A 19,523-nucleotide genomic window follows, 5' to 3' on the forward strand; every position below is an offset into this window, starting at 1 on the left:
GGACGGTAGTCCAGTGGCTCCCCTTGAATCCTCAGGCATACGTTTCCTTGCCCACCTCTGCACACTGGCCCTCCAGAGCAGGGTCGGGTACGCCTTGCGCGTTCAGTCGATGCTTGCTGCACAATCGCATGGGTGATGGCCTCTCTCTTTCTCTCTCTCTCTCTCTCTCTCTCTCTCTCTCTCTCTCTCTCTCTCTCTCTCTCCAAAAGAAAGAAACGTTGAGAAGCAATTGAAACCCAAGGAAAGAAAAATGGCACAGAGGATTTGGGATCTGTGGCACCGTGTGAAGAAAACATGGGGGTTGGGAGGTAGTGGAGGTGGACAGGCGGTTCCACAGAGTTGAAGGACGTGCCACAGTCAGCGGTGGCAGGGTGGACTTGAGGGTGGGACCGCTGGTGGTGCAGTCCAGGTAGGGCCATGGGAAGGGCATGCAGAGCTGAAAAGCACCGGCCTTTCCAGGAGAAGGGAGGTGGAAGGAGTCTCGTGTGCCCAGTGTGTCTCCCTGTCCCTTAGGGCTGCCCTTGCGGTCACGGGTCACGAGCGAGGAGGGTGCACGGCTGTAGATGTCCCCGGTTGGCGGGAATGTGAGGCAGAGTGAAGAAGAAACACAGAGGCCTAGGATGCAAGAGGGATCACTGGGTTCACGTCCAGCCACCTCCCTGGGAAACCAGCTATGCAAAAGGTTCCTGGGTCTCTTGAGGGGTGACAGGGAGGTGTCCACCTTGGGAGGAGACACCTGCCAGTCCCTGTCCCACTGGCCTGGTCTCTGGAGCCCTCTGCCTGGCTCCCGGCTGTCAGGCTGGCGGGCAGTGGGTCAGAGCATCTGGTGGGCACAGGGAGGTGCGGTGGTGCAGACCGTGGCGCCCAGGAGCTGTGCCCCCTGCGGGGGGGTAGGGGTGGGGGTGGGGGTGGGGGTGGGGGGATGGGCGGCTTGGGTCCTGGGCCCTAGCAGGTGTGCGGGAGCGCGCGCACGAGTGTGCGCATGCGCACGAGTGCGCGCATGCGCGTGGGCCAGGGCCGGAGCCCGGTGAGGGACACAGCTGAGGCTGCAGCGGCGCTGTGAGTCCTGGCTCCCAGCCCGCCTGCCGCCCCAAGCCCCCAAGTGTCTGGGCCAGCCAGGGACTGACGCCCACCTCAGCCCCCGACCGGGGACATGCTGCTGCCTGGCTCCTGCGACCCGGTAGCCATGGCATTGGCGGTAGGGGTAGCGGTAGTGCTCGCGGGAGCGCTGGCGGGAGCGCAGGCGGGGCCCCGCGTGGAGAAGACTGGGAGCCACGAGCCTCCAGCCTCGGAGGGTGGCGGCCCTGCTGCTCCTGCTGCTTTTGGAGCCAGAGGCCTGGGAGCGGGACGCGCTTCCCGGGCGCCTCGGGGTTTGGCCGCGCTGGTGGAGTGCCAGCACTGGCTGGGGCAGAGCGCGATGCGATGCCCCCCCGGCGCCCCCCAAAGACCATCTGGGAGAAGCCTAAAGGTGGAGCCGCTGAGACCCACAGCCTCCCTCCAGGACCTGCCTCGGTCGCGGTGCTGCCAAGGTAGGGACCCTAGCGACAAGGTCGCCCGTGGCCTTCCCCCCTGTCCCTCTCTGTCTTCCCCTTCCATGAGCACCTCCCTCCCTCCCTGGTGCTCCGGGCTTCTTCTTGGGCTCCCTTGCGGCTGCGGTCTGGAGGCCTGAGGAGTGGGCTTTCTGGGTTGGACCCCGGTTCCCTGGAGGAGGAGGGCCCCAGATCGAGTAGGGGATTAGGCCCAGGCGGTGGGGAGTGTCTCAGGTCGAGAGGGTGGGGCACCCTGAGTGCCCATGGAGGTCTGACTGGGTTGGTGGTTGGCGGGTGGAGGTGGGATCCTACGAAGGAAGGAACGAACTAACGAAGGAAGGCAGGAAAGCGTGGACCTGCGGTTGTGGGAAAGTGTCAAGGCAGGGTCAGGGAAGTGGCAGCAGTGAGCAGGAGGAATCATTCCTGCCTGTGAAAATGAAGTACAAGGGAGCTGAGAGTCCAGAGAAACATTCCAGGGAGAGTCGGGGTGGTGGGCCTGAGTTGCTGGAGGCCAGCAGGGGACGGTGTTGAAGGGATTGAGAGTGGAAGCAGCAGGTGAACACAGGCCTCCTGCCTCCCCCCCTCCACACCTGCTCTCCTGCCCTGCCCAGCCCCGCCGCGCCCCGCCCCGTCCCTGGTGGCAGAGTTGCACCCTCTGATGGGGAGGGGGAGATCTCACCCCGCTTGTGGCGAAAGGGGGTCCTCTATCATCGTGGGAGTCAATGGGACTAGGGGGTAGGAGTCTGGATTAGGGCAAGTGCAACTCCCTGTTGAGCTCTTCCTTTCTGAAGGCCATGTGCATTCCATCAGTGAACTGGGAGCCAGGGAGGCAGGAATAAGTGGCGCTTCTGTGTTTTAGAGGGTGGTGCAGACTCTTTCCTCCTTGGAGATGTGTGCTGAAGAGAACTGGGTGTTGTGGATGGCGTCCACAGTCATCTCTTTGGGACATGTTGGGTGGGAACGTCTTCTTCGCACTCTGGCGAGGAAGGTGGATGGAAAAGCTCCTTGTCCAAGGCAGACTTGTGGGTTTTGTTGTTCCTATCGGTGGGGCGTGGTGCTTCCCGTTTGCGTGGAGCGCCTCCTGTCTTGCATTCCTTCCGTGTTTCAAGAGTTTCAGTCCTTGGCAATCACATCTCCTCCGGGACTCCCCAGGCAGCACGAGGGAGCAGTGACTCGGAGCCCACCGGGTCCCTAGAAACCAGTGCGTGTGTACTGGAGCAGGCAGTGCTCCTCTCTCAGCCTCCTTTGGAAATGAGGTCTTGAGCAAACGGTCTTTCATTGCATGGGTTGTACCTCTCCCCGGTTGTTGGGGGGGGGGGGAGTGTGTGTGCGTGAGTGTGGTGCTGTGGCCCGTGTGGAGTCCGGACCGCGTCAGGGACCCAGTTCTTTGCAAGGAATGCGTTTTGTTGCATGGGAATATCTCTGTTCACTAGAGAGTTCCAATGCTGTCTCAAAGGCTGAAACCATCCTGAAGGCAGCACCTTGACCTCACTGAAAGCAAAGGCCTAAGAGCAGAGGCTTTCCCACACTTCCATGTCGAGCTGACTGGTGCTTTATGTTTTCAGGAAGATGGTGTGGTGTAGGCCACTTGGAGCAGCTCAGGCTCCTAAGCGTCTGTTGGGTCCCCGAGGGGTGAGTTGTGTCTCTCCGGAATGAAGGAGATTATGGTGACCTTGAGTATCATTACCTTCACGATTACCGTGATTATTCTGCCTGAGTCATCGCATGGATATTGATCCATGAGCTCGCCACGTGAGAGGTTTCCTTGGTAAAGTAGTCGCCGTGCGTGTCGTCGAAAGTTGGTTGTGGTCCGAACACCTTTGATGCTTTGCAAGTCCTGAAGCGGCTCCACGGGTGTGCAGTCCCTGTTGCCATATAGGTGAGGAGGCAGAGTCTGTTGACCTGAAGCCCGTCCAAGTATCCGGGGAGATGTGCGAGGGCCTCTCCCTGAGGCACTGGGTTCCTAGCGGGCACCACCCAGCATCAGGCAGGGAGGTTTTCTTGCTGCCAGCGGGAAGTCCTGAGGAGGGAGGGGGAGCCGGACGCCGTCCGGGGAAGGAAGGGATCCCTCCCCTGCCTCACCAGCCCCAGCAGTTGCCTAGGTGCTGGCCACGAGGGAGGGGACTGCCTATGCGTGTTTGTTTTCTCCTTGGTCTTATCCCACCTTGGTAGAGCGCTTAGCCTGTTCCAGGCACTGTTCTGAGCACTTGAGAGATCTATGCCGACGACACAGAGTACCTCGGCAAGGACTCTGGTCCCCGTTCGTATTTCCAAGGGAAGATGTGAAAGAATGTGTGCCGGGGGTCACTGCTGTGAAGGGGGAGGACTCGAGCCATGAAGCCAGGCAGTGGGGCTCCACATGAGCGTGCTGCACCGCTGGCTTTCCCACTGCTGCCTGTGGAGAGGCAGGGAAAGCATTTGCACCTAGCGTGCGTGTCCTGCGAGCACAGGTGGGCTTGGAGACGTGCGTGTGCCCTCAAACGGGGAATCCAGCCAAATAGGCTCTGGGGCCTGAGTCACGCCCTCTGCGGGGAACCCTATCATTTCACATCCAGCGTGAGACACTTTGGAGAGTGACACGCGGGGCTCTTAGTGAGGGTGGCGGCACAGCGGGGGGCATGGGTCAGCGGGACCTTCCTAGGACCCCCGCCCCGGCCCCCCCCCCGCCCCCCGGTGCTGTGCTCCCCCTGAAACCCAGGCAGGGCTGGAAGGAGGAACAGGCTGTGGATGGCACCATCCCTTCCGCAGGGAGGCTTCTTGGGAGCTGGTGACTGAGGTGACCTTTGCGAGTTCCCCCTCTGAATTGCAGGAGAAGCGGCCGAGGGCCCTCATTTCATGCGGTCCACACTCCCCGTCGCCCTGTGTGCCAGTTGCCAACGTCGCAGGCGTCCAGGTGGTGAACGTGGTCCCCGAGGAGGGGAACCCCAAGGCCGTGTCTGCGTCCTCAAATGCTGACGTTCTCTGCTTGTGTCCTGCGCCCCGGCTGGTCCGAGACCCTGAGCACAGGGCCTGCAGGAAGGGTGAAGGGTGCGAAGCTGTCTCCTGGTAGGCAGCTGCGGTGAGGTCGTGCCCGGTGGCCTGCGCTCAGCTGCAGGGCACCTTGGAACCCAAAGCCACGACGTTTCCCATGGGACAGAGTGCGCTGCAAGGGGAACCTGGGGAGTCATCAGGCCCTAAGGGTAGGCAGGCATGACCTTTATCCGTGGGCCTTTGGATCAGAGCGCCCGCTTTGCTACATATCGTCAGGGCAGCCTCTTTGGAAGACAGAGGGCAGGTTGTGGACAGTTGTAGAGCATCCTTCCTGGTGGTGTGTGTCGTAAGGGCTCTGACCTTGCGGAAATGGGCGGGGATGGATGGAGTGGCCTCCTGAATGGAACCTTCCCCGGGCGCCTGGGTGGTTCAGTGGGTTGAGCTTCCGACTTGGGCTCAGGTCCCGCCCTCGCGGTTCCTGAGTTCCAGCCCTGCGCTGGGCTCTGTGCCCACAGCTCAGGCCCTGGGGCCTGTTTTCAGATTCTGTGTGTGTCTCTCTCTGCTTCTCTGCCCCTCCCCCACTGGCGGTCCCTGGCTTGCCGGCTTGCTCTCTGGCTCCCTGTGTCTCCAGAGTGAAGAAACATGAACAAATAGGAAATAGAACGTTCCCCAGGGCAGGTGCTGGCCACGGGCACAGCCATTCATTCGCTGTAGTCATGAACTCGACGGTGTTCCTTTAGTGTTATCATTTGAGGTTCTTTGTTTCTTTCATTCATTCTGAGAGACGGAGAGAGAGTGGACGCACGCACGTGTGCCTGTGAGCAGGGATAGGGCAGACAGGGAGGGCGAGAGAGAGGAGGGCCAGCGGGCTCCGCATCGTTGGCGCCCACCTTGAGGTGGGGCTCCTTGTGGAGGCTCAGCCTCACCAACTGTGAGATCGTGACGTGAGCCGAGATCCAGAGCCACACGCTTTTGTTTCTTTTTTAATGTTCACGTCTGAGAGAAAGCGAGAGAGACAGAGAGAGCACAAGCGAGGGAGGGGCAGGGAGAGAGAGAGGAAACCCAGAAGGGAATCAGGTTCCAGGCTCTGAGCTGTCAGCCCGGAGCACTAGGCGCGACTCAGCTCAGGAACCCTGAGAGCCTGACGTGACCCGAAGTCGGACCGTTACCCAGCTGAGTCATCCAGGCGGCCCACAGAGTTTGCAGTGTGTCTTTTCAAAAGAAAGAACAGCTACGTTTATATCTAGATCTAGCTACCTGTGTGTCCGTATGGATACCTGTGTACATACACATACGTGTCTACATATACGTACACACATTCGTGTATGTGTATATATATGTATATGCATACACACTCGCGCGCGCGCGCACACACACACAGACGCACGCAGAAACACATACACACACACACACACACACACACACACACACACACACACAAACCCCATGTAAACTGAGCCAAATGGTCTTCTCAGTGGAGACGCAGAGCCAGGAGGGAGGCATCAGCACAATGTTCAAAATGAACGGGAAACGTCGTCCTCGTATGTATCAGTACGTGCCATGACAGGGAGACACACGTGAGGGTTCTGGTAGGACAGGAAGCTGCTCCCACGGAGAATGCAGGCAAATGGTCCCTATGGAGCCAATGGAACCCTAGTGCACTTGTGGTATGAGACCGATAAAGGAGGCCGAAAACTGGTGACCTTTCTAATGCTAGCAGAGGGCATTTGCATTTGTATAGCATGCGATCATTGACGTTGCCCCTGGGGGGAGAAGGGTTTTGCATCTCTAGTCTCCTAGGTTTGCGGCTTAGTTTTCTCTTCCCTTGTGCACTTGAAAGAGTCCTGACAGGTCCTGTTGGTACACAGTAAGTGCAGGTCACCAGAGTCCAGAGTCCCTTGGTGGGGCTTGTGGGATGGTGTCCTTCCCATGACCATGAAGTCCACAGACCAGTGTTGTGCTTTGGCTGTAAGTCCTGTTTCTACCAGGTCCAGTCTGGGGGTGCCTCTTTGCAAGTCCTCAGGTGAGGACACGTGATGAAGGCTGCCCATTGGGACTGGCCTTCGATGATCCATATGTCCGTGACTCCCTGCTCTCCTTCCAGGGCTGCGTAGGTTCGTGCCCTTGATGCTCCTTTCGTAGAAAGCCTCGACTGCTTGGTCTCTCTACTCCTCCTCACCCTGGACGGTAGTCCAGTGGCTCCCCTTGAATCCTCAGGCATACGTTTCCTTGCCCACCTCTGCACACTGGCCCTCCAGAGCAGGGTCGGGTACGCCTTGCGCGTTCAGTCGATGCTTGCTGCACAATCGCATGGGTGATGGCCTCTCTCTTTCTCTCTCTCTCTCTCTCTCTCTCTCTCTCTCTCTCTCTCTCTCTCTCTCTCCAAAAGAAAGAAACGTTGAGAAGCAATTGAAACCCAAGGAAAGAAAAATGGCACAGAGGATTTGGGATCTGTGGCACCGTGTGAAGAAAACATGGGGGTTGGGAGGTAGTGGAGGTGGACAGGCGGTTCCACAGAGTTGAAGGACGTGCCACAGTCAGCGGTGGCAGGGTGGACTTGAGGGTGGGACCGCTGGTGGTGCAGTCCAGGTAGGGCCATGGGAAGGGCATGCAGAGCTGAAAAGCACCGGCCTTTCCAGGAGAAGGGAGGTGGAAGGAGTCTCGTGTGCCCAGTGTGTCTCCCTGTCCCTTAGGGCTGCCCTTGCGGTCACGGGTCACGAGCGAGGAGGGTGCACGGCTGTAGATGTCCCCGGTTGGCGGGAATGTGAGGCAGAGTGAAGAAGAAACACAGAGGCCTAGGATGCAAGAGGGATCACTGGGTTCACGTCCAGCCACCTCCCTGGGAAACCAGCTATGCAAAAGGTTCCTGGGTCTCTTGAGGGGTGACAGGGAGGTGTCCACCTTGGGAGGAGACACCTGCCAGTCCCTGTCCCACTGGCCTGGTCTCTGGAGCCCTCTGCCTGGCTCCCGGCTGTCAGGCTGGCGGGCAGTGGGTCAGAGCATCTGGTGGGCACAGGGAGGTGCGGTGGTGCAGACCGTGGCGCCCAGGAGCTGTGCCCCCTGCGGGGGGGTAGGGGTGGGGGTGGGGGTGGGGGTGGGGGGATGGGCGGCTTGGGTCCTGGGCCCTAGCAGGTGTGCGGGAGCGCGCGCACGAGTGTGCGCATGCGCACGAGTGCGCGCATGCGCGTGGGCCAGGGCCGGAGCCCGGTGAGGGACACAGCTGAGGCTGCAGCGGCGCTGTGAGTCCTGGCTCCCAGCCCGCCTGCCGCCCCAAGCCCCCAAGTGTCTGGGCCAGCCAGGGACTGACGCCCACCTCAGCCCCCGACCGGGGACATGCTGCTGCCTGGCTCCTGCGACCCGGTAGCCATGGCATTGGCGGTAGGGGTAGCGGTAGTGCTCGCGGGAGCGCTGGCGGGAGCGCAGGCGGGGCCCCGCGTGGAGAAGACTGGGAGCCACGAGCCTCCAGCCTCGGAGGGTGGCGGCCCTGCTGCTCCTGCTGCTTTTGGAGCCAGAGGCCTGGGAGCGGGACGCGCTTCCCGGGCGCCTCGGGGTTTGGCCGCGCTGGTGGAGTGCCAGCACTGGCTGGGGCAGAGCGCGATGCGATGCCCCCCCGGCGCCCCCCAAAGACCATCTGGGAGAAGCCTAAAGGTGGAGCCGCTGAGACCCACAGCCTCCCTCCAGGACCTGCCTCGGTCGCGGTGCTGCCAAGGTAGGGACCCTAGCGACAAGGTCGCCCGTGGCCTTCCCCCCTGTCCCTCTCTGTCTTCCCCTTCCATGAGCACCTCCCTCCCTCCCTGGTGCTCCGGGCTTCTTCTTGGGCTCCCTTGCGGCTGCGGTCTGGAGGCCTGAGGAGTGGGCTTTCTGGGTTGGACCCCGGTTCCCTGGAGGAGGAGGGCCCCAGATCGAGTAGGGGATTAGGCCCAGGCGGTGGGGAGTGTCTCAGGTCGAGAGGGTGGGGCACCCTGAGTGCCCATGGAGGTCTGACTGGGTTGGTGGTTGGCGGGTGGAGGTGGGATCCTACGAAGGAAGGAACGAACTAACGAAGGAAGGCAGGAAAGCGTGGACCTGCGGTTGTGGGAAAGTGTCAAGGCAGGGTCAGGGAAGTGGCAGCAGTGAGCAGGAGGAATCATTCCTGCCTGTGAAAATGAAGTACAAGGGAGCTGAGAGTCCAGAGAAACATTCCAGGGAGAGTCGGGGTGGTGGGCCTGAGTTGCTGGAGGCCAGCAGGGGACGGTGTTGAAGGGATTGAGAGTGGAAGCAGCAGGTGAACACAGGCCTCCTGCCTCCCCCCCTCCACACCTGCTCTCCTGCCCTGCCCAGCCCCGCCGCGCCCCGCCCCGTCCCTGGTGGCAGAGTTGCACCCTCTGATGGGGAGGGGGAGATCTCACCCCGCTTGTGGCGAAAGGGGGTCCTCTATCATCGTGGGAGTCAATGGGACTAGGGGGTAGGAGTCTGGATTAGGGCAAGTGCAACTCCCTGTTGAGCTCTTCCTTTCTGAAGGCCATGTGCATTCCATCAGTGAACTGGGAGCCAGGGAGGCAGGAATAAGTGGCGCTTCTGTGTTTTAGAGGGTGGTGCAGACTCTTTCCTCCTTGGAGATGTGTGCTGAAGAGAACTGGGTGTTGTGGATGGCGTCCACAGTCATCTCTTTGGGACATGTTGGGTGGGAACGTCTTCTTCGCACTCTGGCGAGGAAGGTGGATGGAAAAGCTCCTTGTCCAAGGCAGACTTGTGGGTTTTGTTGTTCCTATCGGTGGGGCGTGGTGCTTCCCGTTTGCGTGGAGCGCCTCCTGTCTTGCATTCCTTCCGTGTTTCAAGAGTTTCAGTCCTTGGCAATCACATCTCCTCCGGGACTCCCCAGGCAGCACGAGGGAGCAGTGACTCGGAGCCCACCGGGTCCCTAGAAACCAGTGCGTGTGTACTGGAGCAGGCAGTGCTCCTCTCTCAGCCTCCTTTGGAAATGAGGTCTTGAGCAAACGGTCTTTCATTGCATGGGTTGTACCTCTCCCCGGTTGTTGGGGGGGGGGGGAGTGTGTGTGCGTGAGTGTGGTGCTGTGGCCCGTGTGGAGTCCGGACCGCGTCAGGGACCCAGTTCTTTGCAAGGAATGCGTTTTGTTGCATGGGAATATCTCTGTTCACTAGAGAGTTCCAATGCTGTCTCAAAGGCTGAAACCATCCTGAAGGCAGCACCTTGACCTCACTGAAAGCAAAGGCCTAAGAGCAGAGGCTTTCCCACACTTCCATGTCGAGCTGACTGGTGCTTTATGTTTTCAGGAAGATGGTGTGGTGTAGGCCACTTGGAGCAGCTCAGGCTCCTAAGCGTCTGTTGGGTCCCCGAGGGGTGAGTTGTGTCTCTCCGGAATGAAGGAGATTATGGTGACCTTGAGTATCATTACCTTCACGATTACCGTGATTATTCTGCCTGAGTCATCGCATGGATATTGATCCATGAGCTCGCCACGTGAGAGGTTTCCTTGGTAAAGTAGTCGCCGTGCGTGTCGTCGAAAGTTGGTTGTGGTCCGAACACCTTTGATGCTTTGCAAGTCCTGAAGCGGCTCCACGGGTGTGCAGTCCCTGTTGCCATATAGGTGAGGAGGCAGAGTCTGTTGACCTGAAGCCCGTCCAAGTATCCGGGGAGATGTGCGAGGGCCTCTCCCTGAGGCACTGGGTTCCTAGCGGGCACCACCCAGCATCAGGCAGGGAGGTTTTCTTGCTGCCAGCGGGAAGTCCTGAGGAGGGAGGGGGAGCCGGACGCCGTCCGGGGAAGGAAGGGATCCCTCCCCTGCCTCACCAGCCCCAGCAGTTGCCTAGGTGCTGGCCACGAGGGAGGGGACTGCCTATGCGTGTTTGTTTTCTCCTTGGTCTTATCCCACCTTGGTAGAGCGCTTAGCCTGTTCCAGGCACTGTTCTGAGCACTTGAGAGATCTATGCCGACGACACAGAGTACCTCGGCAAGGACTCTGGTCCCCGTTCGTATTTCCAAGGGAAGATGTGAAAGAATGTGTGCCGGGGGTCACTGCTGTGAAGGGGGAGGACTCGAGCCATGAAGCCAGGCAGTGGGGCTCCACATGAGCGTGCTGCACCGCTGGCTTTCCCACTGCTGCCTGTGGAGAGGCAGGGAAAGCATTTGCACCTAGCGTGCGTGTCCTGCGAGCACAGGTGGGCTTGGAGACGTGCGTGTGCCCTCAAACGGGGAATCCAGCCAAATAGGCTCTGGGGCCTGAGTCACGCCCTCTGCGGGGAACCCTATCATTTCACATCCAGCGTGAGACACTTTGGAGAGTGACACGCGGGGCTCTTAGTGAGGGTGGCGGCACAGCGGGGGGCATGGGTCAGCGGGACCTTCCTAGGACCCCCGCCCCGGCCCCCCCCCCGCCCCCCGGTGCTGTGCTCCCCCTGAAACCCAGGCAGGGCTGGAAGGAGGAACAGGCTGTGGATGGCACCATCCCTTCCGCAGGGAGGCTTCTTGGGAGCTGGTGACTGAGGTGACCTTTGCGAGTTCCCCCTCTGAATTGCAGGAGAAGCGGCCGAGGGCCCTCATTTCATGCGGTCCACACTCCCCGTCGCCCTGTGTGCCAGTTGCCAACGTCGCAGGCGTCCAGGTGGTGAACGTGGTCCCCGAGGAGGGGAACCCCAAGGCCGTGTCTGCGTCCTCAAATGCTGACGTTCTCTGCTTGTGTCCTGCGCCCCGGCTGGTCCGAGACCCTGAGCACAGGGCCTGCAGGAAGGGTGAAGGGTGCGAAGCTGTCTCCTGGTAGGCAGCTGCGGTGAGGTCGTGCCCGGTGGCCTGCGCTCAGCTGCAGGGCACCTTGGAACCCAAAGCCACGACGTTTCCCATGGGACAGAGTGCGCTGCAAGGGGAACCTGGGGAGTCATCAGGCCCTAAGGGTAGGCAGGCATGACCTTTATCCGTGGGCCTTTGGATCAGAGCGCCCGCTTTGCTACATATCGTCAGGGCAGCCTCTTTGGAAGACAGAGGGCAGGTTGTGGACAGTTGTAGAGCATCCTTCCTGGTGGTGTGTGTCGTAAGGGCTCTGACCTTGCGGAAATGGGCGGGGATGGATGGAGTGGCCTCCTGAATGGAACCTTCCCCGGGCGCCTGGGTGGTTCAGTGGGTTGAGCTTCCGACTTGGGCTCAGGTCCCGCCCTCGCGGTTCCTGAGTTCCAGCCCCGCGCTGGGCTCTGTGCCCACAGCTCAGGCCCTGGGGCCTGTTTTCAGATTCTGTGTGTGTCTCTCTCTGCTTCTCTGCCCCTCCCCCACTGGCGGTCCCTGGCTTGCCGGCTTGCTCTCTGGCTCCCTGTGTCTCCAGAGTGAAGAAACATGAACAAATAGGAAATAGAACGTTCCCCAGGGCAGGTGCTGGCCACGGGCACAGCCATTCATTCGCTGTAGTCATGAACTCGACGGTGTTCCTTTAGTGTTATCATTTGAGGTTCTTTGTTTCTTTCATTCATTCTGAGAGACGGAGAGAGAGTGGACGCACGCACGTGTGCCTGTGAGCAGGGATAGGGCAGACAGGGAGGGCGAGAGAGAGGAGGGCCAGCGGGCTCCGCATCGTTGGCGCCCACCTTGAGGTGGGGCTCCTTGTGGAGGCTCAGCCTCACCAACTGTGAGATCGTGACGTGAGCCGAGATCCAGAGCCACACGCTTTTGTTTCTTTTTTAATGTTCACGTCTGAGAGAAAGCGAGAGAGACAGAGAGAGCACAAGCGAGGGAGGGGCAGGGAGAGAGAGAGGAAACCCAGAAGGGAATCAGGTTCCAGGCTCTGAGCTGTCAGCCCGGAGCACTAGGCGCGACTCAGCTCAGGAACCCTGAGAGCCTGACGTGACCCGAAGTCGGACCGTTACCCAGCTGAGTCATCCAGGCGGCCCACAGAGTTTGCAGTGTGTCTTTTCAAAAGAAAGAACAGCTACGTTTATATCTAGATCTAGCTACCTGTGTGTCCGTATGGATACCTGTGTACATACACATACGTGTCTACATATACGTACACACATTCGTGTATGTGTATATATATGTATATGCATACACACTCGCGCGCGCGCGCACACACACACAGACGCACGCAGAAACACATACACACACACACACACACACACACACACACACACACACACAAACCCCATGTAAACTGAGCCAAATGGTCTTCTCAGTGGAGACGCAGAGCCAGGAGGGAGGCATCAGCACAATGTTCAAAATGAACGGGAAACGTCGTCCTCGTATGTATCAGTACGTGCCATGACAGGGAGACACACGTGAGGGTTCTGGTAGGACAGGAAGCTGCTCCCACGGAGAATGCAGGCAAATGGTCCCTATGGAGCCAATGGAACCCTAGTGCACTTGTGGTATGAGACCGATAAAGGAGGCCGAAAACTGGTGACCTTTCTAATGCTAGCAGAGGGCATTTGCATTTGTATAGCATGCGATCATTGACGTTGCCCCTGGGGGGAGAAGGGTTTTGCATCTCTAGTCTCCTAGGTTTGCGGCTTAGTTTTCTCTTCCCTTGTGCACTTGAAAGAGTCCTGACAGGTCCTGTTGGTACACAGTAAGTGCAGGTCACCAGAGTCCAGAGTCCCTTGGTGGGGCTTGTGGGATGGTGTCCTTCCCATGACCATGAAGTCCACAGACCAGTGTTGTGCTTTGGCTGTAAGTCCTGTTTCTACCAGGTCCAGTCTGGGGGTGCCTCTTTGCAAGTCCTCAGGTGAGGACACGTGATGAAGGCTGCCCATTGGGACTGGCCTTCGATGATCCATATGTCCGTGACTCCCTGCTCTCCTTCCAGGGCTGCGTAGGTTCGTGCCCTTGATGCTCCTTTCGTAGAAAGCCTCGACTGCTTGGTCTCTCTACTCCTCCTCACCCTGGACGGTAGTCCAGTGGCTCCCCTTGAATCCTCAGGCATACGTTTCCTTGCCCACCTCTGCACACTGGCCCTCCAGAGCAGGGTCGGGTACGCCTTGCGCGTTCAGTCGATGCTTGCTGCACAATCGCATGGGTGATGGCCTCTCTCTTTCTCTCTCTCTCTCTCTCTCTCTCTCTCTCTCTCTCTCTCTCTCTCTCTCCAAAAGAAAGAAACGTTGAGAAGCAATTGAAACCCAAGGAAAGAAAAATGGCACAGAGGATTTGGGATCTGTGGCACCGTGTGAAGAAAACATGGGGGTTGGGAGGTAGTGGAGGTGGACAGGCGGTTCCACAGAGTTGAAGGACGTGCCACAGTCAGCGGTGGCAGGGTGGACTTGAGGGTGGGACCGCTGGTGGTGCAGTCCAGGTAGGGCCATGGGAAGGGCATGCAGAGCTGAAAAGCACCGGCCTTTCCAGGAGAAGGGAGGTGGAAGGAGTCTCGTGTGCCCAGTGTGTCTCCCTGTCCCTTAGGGCTGCCCTTGCGGTCACGGGTCACGAGCGAGGAGGGTGCACGGCTGTAGATGTCCCCGGTTGGCGGGAATGTGAGGCAGAGTGAAGAAGAAACACAGAGGCCTAGGATGCAAGAGGGATCACTGGGTTCACGTCCAGCCACCTCCCTGGGAAACCAGCTATGCAAAAGGTTCCTGGGTCTCTTGAGGGGTGACAGGGAGGTGTCCACCTTGGGAGGAGACACCTGCCAGTCCCTGTCCCACTGGCCTGGTCTCTGGAGCCCTCTGCCTGGCTCCCGGCTGTCAGGCTGGCGGGCAGTGGGTCAGAGCATCTGGTGGGCACAGGGAGGTGCGGTGGTGCAGACCGTGGCGCCCAGGAGCTGTGCCCCCTGCGGGGGGGTAGGGGTGGGGGTGGGGGTGGGGGTGGGGGGATGGGCGGCTTGGGTCCTGGGCCCTAGCAGGTGTGCGGGAGCGCGCGCACGAGTGTGCGCATGCGCACGAGTGCGCGCATGCGCGTGGGCCAGGGCCGGAGCCCGGTGAGGGACACAGCTGAGGCTGCAGCGGCGCTGTGAGTCCTGGCTCCCAGCCCGCCTGCCGCCCCAAGCCCCCAAGTGTCTGGGCCAGCCAGGGACTGACGCCCACCTCAGCCCCCGACCGGGGACATGCTGCTGCCTGGCTCCTGCGACCCGGTAGCCATGGCATTGGCGGTAGGGGTAGCGGTAGTGCTCGCGGGAGCGCTGGCGGGAGCGCAGGCGGGGCCCCGCGTGGAGAAGACTGGGAGCCACGAGCCTCCAGCCTCGGAGGGTGGCGGCCCTGCTGCTCCTGCTGCTTTTGGAGCCAGAGGCCTGGGAGCGGGACGCGCTTCCCGGGCGCCTCGGGGTTTGGCCGCGCTGGTGGAGTGCCAGCACTGGCTGGGGCAGAGCGCGATGCGATGCCCCCCCGGCGCCCCCCAAAGACCATCTGGGAGAAGCCTAAAGGTGGAGCCGCTGAGACCCACAGCCTCCCTCCAGGACCTGCCTCGGTCGCGGTGCTGCCAAGGTAGGGACCCTAGCGACAAGGTCGCCCGTGGCCTTCCCCCCTGTCCCTCTCTGTCTTCCCCTTCCATGAGCACCTCCCTCCCTCCCTGGTGCTCCGGGCTTCTTCTTGGGCTCCCTTGCGGCTGCGGTCTGGAGGCCTGAGGAGTGGGCTTTCTGGGTTGGACCCCGGTTCCCTGGAGGAGGAGGGCCCCAGATCGAGTAGGGGATTAGGCCCAGGCGGTGGGGAGTGTCTCAGGTCGAGAGGGTGGGGCACCCTGAGTGCCCATGGAGGTCTGACTGGGTTGGTGGTTGGCGGGTGGAGGTGGGATCCTACGAAGGAAGGAACGAACTAACGAAGGAAGGCAGGAAAGCGTGGACCTGCGGTTGTGGGAAAGTGTCAAGGCAGGGTCAGGGAAGTGGCAGCAGTGAGCAGGAGGAATCATTCCTGCCTGTGAAAATGAAGTACAAGGGAGCTGAGAGTCCAGAGAAACATTCCAGGGAGAGTCGGGGTGGTGGGCCTGAGTTGCTGGAGGCCAGCAGGGGACGGTGTTGAAGGGATTGAGAGTGGAAGCAGCAGGTGAACACAGGCCTCCTGCCTCCCCCCCTCCACACCTGCTCTCCTGCCCTGCCCAGCCCCGCCGCGCCCCGCCCCGTCCCTGGTGGCAGAGTTGCACCCTCTGATGGGGAGGGGGAGATCTCACCCCGCTTGTGGCGAAAGGGGGTCCTCTATCATCGTGGGAGTCAATGGGACTAGGGGGTAGGAGTCTGGATTAGGGCAAGTGCAACTCCCTGTTGAGCTCTTCCTTTCTGAAGGCCATGTGCATTCCATCAGTGAACTGGGAGCCAGGGAGGCAGGAATAAGTGGCGCTTCTGTGTTTTAGAGGGTGGTGCAGACTCTTTCCTCCTTGGAGATGTGTGCTGAAGAGAACTGGGTGTTGTGGATGGCGTCCACAGTCATCTCTTTGGGACATGTTGGGTGGGAACGTCTTCTTCGCACTCTGGCGAGGAAGGTGGATGGAAAAGCTCCTTGTCCAAGGCAGACTTGTGGGTTTTGTTGTTCCTATCGGTGGGGCGTGGTGCTTCCCGTTTGCGTGGAGCGCCTCCTGTCTTGCATTCCTTCCGTGTTTCAAGAGTTTCAGTCCTTGGCAATCACATCTCCTCCGGGACTCCCCAGGCAGCACGAGGGAGCAGTGACTCGGAGCCCACCGGGTCCCTAGAAACCAGTGCGTGTGTACTGGAGCAGGCAGTGCTCCTCTCTCAGCCTCCTTTGGAAATGAGGTCTTGAGCAAACGGTCTTTCATTGCATGGGTTGTACCTCTCCCCGGTTGTTGGGGGGGGGGGGAGTGTGTGTGCGTGAGTGTGGTGCTGTGGCCCGTGTGGAGTCCGGACCGCGTCAGGGACCCAGTTCTTTGCAAGGAATGCGTTTTGTTGCATGGGAATATCTCTGTTCACTAGAGAGTTCCAATGCTGTCTCAAAGGCTGAAACCATCCTGAAGGCAGCACCTTGACCTCACTGAAAGCAAAGGCCTAAGAGCAGAGGCTTTCCCACACTTCCATGTCGAGCTGACTGGTGCTTTATGTTTTCAGGAAGATGGTGTGGTGTAGGCCACTTGGAGCAGCTCAGGCTCCTAAGCGTCTGTTGGGTCCCCGAGGGGTGAGTTGTGTCTCTCCGGAATGAAGGAGATTATGGTGACCTTGAGTATCATTACCTTCACGATTACCGTGATTATTCTGCCTGAGTCATCGCATGGATATTGATCCATGAGCTCGCCACGTGAGAGGTTTCCTTGGTAAAGTAGTCGCCGTGCGTGTCGTCGAAAGTTGGTTGTGGTCCGAACACCTTTGATGCTTTGCAAGTCCTGAAGCGGCTCCACGGGTGTGCAGTCCCTGTTGCCATATAGGTGAGGAGGCAGAGTCTGTTGACCTGAAGCCCGTCCAAGTATCCGGGGAGATGTGCGAGGGCCTCTCCCTGAGGCACTGGGTTCCTAGCGGGCACCACCCAGCATCAGGCAGGGAGGTTTTCTTGCTGCCAGCGGGAAGTCCTGAGGAGGGAGGGGGAGCCGGACGCCGTCCGGGGAAGGAAGGGATCCCTCCCCTGCCTCACCAGCCCCAGCAGTTGCCTAGGTGCTGGCCACGAGGGAGGGGACTGCCTATGCGTGTTTGTTTTCTCCTTGGTCTTATCCCACCTTGGTAGAGCGCTTAGCCTGTTCCAGGCACTGTTCTGAGCACTTGAGAGATCTATGCCGACGACACAGAGTACCTCGGCAAGGACTCTGGTCCCCGTTCGTATTTCCAAGGGAAGATGTGAAAGAATGTGTGCCGGGGGTCACTGCTGTGAAGGGGGAGGACTCGAGCCATGAAGCCAGGCAGTGGGGCTCCACATGAGCGTGCTGCACCGCTGGCTTTCCCACTGCTGCCTGTGGAGAGGCAGGGAAAGCATTTGCACCTAGCGTGCGTGTCCTGCGAGCACAGGTGGGCTTGGAGACGTGCGTGTGCCCTCAAACGGGGAATCCAGCCAAATAGGCTCTGGGGCCTGAGTCACGCCCTCTGCGGGGAACCCTATCATTTCACATCCAGCGTGAGACACTTTGGAGAGTGACACGCGGGGCTCTTAGTGAGGGTGGCGGCACAGCGGGGGGCATGGGTCAGCGGGACCTTCCTAGGACCCCCGCCCCGGCCCCCCCCCGCCCCCCGGTGCTGTGCTCCCCCTGAAACCCAGGCAGGGCTGGAAGGAGGAACAGGCTGTGGATGGCACCATCCCTTCCGCAGGGAGGCTTCTTGGGAGCTGGTGACTGAGGTGACCTTTGCGAGTTCCCCCTCTGAATTGCAGGAGAAGCGGCCGAGGGCCCTCATTTCATGCGGTCCACACTCCCCGTCGCCCTGTGTGCCAGTTGCCAACGTCGCAGGCGTCCAGGTGGTGAACGTGGTCCCCGAGGAGGGGAACCCCAAGGCCGTGTCTGCGTCCTCAAATGCTGACGTTCTCTGCTTGTGTCCTGCGCCCCGGCTGGTCCGAGACCCTGAGCACAGGGCCTGCAGGAAGGGTGAAGGGTGCGAAGCTGTCTCCTGGTAGGCAGCTGCGGTGAGGTCGTGCCCGGTGGCCTGCGCTCAGCTGCAGGGCACCTTGGAACCCAAAGCCACGACGTTTCCCATGGGACAGAGTGCGCTGCAAGGGGAACCTGGGGAGTCATCAGGCCCTAAGGGTAGGCAGGCATGACCTTTATCCGTGGGCCTTTGGATCAGAGCGCCCGCTTTGCTACATATCGTCAGGGCAGCCTCTTTGGAAGACAGAGGGCAGGTTGTGGACAGTTGTAGAGCATCCTTCCTGGTGGTGTGTGTCGTAAGGGCTCTGACCTTGCGGAAATGGGCGGGGATGGATGGAGTGGCCTCCTGAATGGAACCTTCCCCGGGCGCCTGGGTGGTTCAGTGGGTTGAGCTTCCGACTTGGGCTCAGGTCCCGCCCTCGCGGTTCCTGAGTTCCAGCCCTGCGCTGGGCTCTGTGCCCACAGCTCAGGCCCTGGGGCCTGTTTTCAGATTCTGTGTGTGTCTCTCTCTGCTTCTCTGCCCCTCCCCCACTGGCGGTCCCTGGCTTGCCGGCTTGCTCTCTGGCTCCCTGTGTCTCCAGAGTGAAGAAACATGAACAAATAGGAAATAGAACGTTCCCCAGGGCAGGTGCTGGCCACGGGCACAGCCATTCATTCGCTGTAGTCATGAACTCGACGGTGTTCCTTTAGTGTTATCATTTGAGGTTCTTTGTTTCTTTCATTCATTCTGAGAGACGGAGAGAGAGTGGACGCACGCACGTGTGCCTGTGAGCAGGGATAGGGCAGACAGGGAGGGCGAGAGAGAGGAGGGCCAGCGGGCTCCGCATCGTTGGCGCCCACCTTGAGGTGGGGCTCCTTGTGGAGGCTCAGCCTCACCAACTGTGAGATCGTGACGTGAGCCGAGATCCAGAGCCACACGCTTTTGTTTCTTTTTTAATGTTCACGTCTGAGAGAAAGCGAGAGAGACAGAGAGAGCACAAGCGAGGGAGGGGCAGGGAGAGAGAGAGGAAACCCAGAAGGGAATCAGGTTCCAGGCTCTGAGCTGTCAGCCCGGAGCACTAGGCGCGACTCAGCTCAGGAACCCTGAGAGCCTGACGTGACCCGAAGTCGGACCGTTACCCAGCTGAGTCATCCAGGCGGCCCACAGAGTTTGCAGTGTGTCTTTTCAAAAGAAAGAACAGCTACGTTTATATCTAGATCTAGCTACCTGTGTGTCCGTATGGATACCTGTGTACATACACATACGTGTCTACATATACGTACACACATTCGTGTATGTGTATATATATGTATATGCATACACACTCGCGCGCGCGCGCACACACACACAGACGCACGCAGAAACACATACACACACACACACACACACACACACACACACACACACACAAACCCCATGTAAACTGAGCCAAATGGTCTTCTCAGTGGAGACGCAGAGCCAGGAGGGAGGCATCAGCACAATGTTCAAAATGAACGGGAAACGTCGTCCTCGTATGTATCAGTACGTGCCATGACAGGGAGACACACGTGAGGGTTCTGGTAGGACAGGAAGCTGCTCCCACGGAGAATGCAGGCAAATGGTCCCTATGGAGCCAATGGAACCCTAGTGCACTTGTGGT

General features: G+C 59.7%; 1 long non-coding RNA gene across 2 annotated transcripts in view; it reads left to right on the forward strand.

Moving 5' to 3' along the window:
- LOC123383571 overlaps positions 1 to 19,523 on the forward strand; it is a 182,717-nt gene that overhangs the window by 116,683 nt on the left and 46,511 nt on the right. The window lies entirely within an intron of this gene.

Source organism: Felis catus (genome assembly GCF_018350175.1).
Source record: "Felis catus isolate Fca126 chromosome A2 unlocalized genomic scaffold, F.catus_Fca126_mat1.0 chrA2_random_Un_scaffold_54, whole genome shotgun sequence".
In the NCBI taxonomy this organism is placed as follows: Eukaryota; Metazoa; Chordata; class Mammalia; order Carnivora; family Felidae; genus Felis; species Felis catus.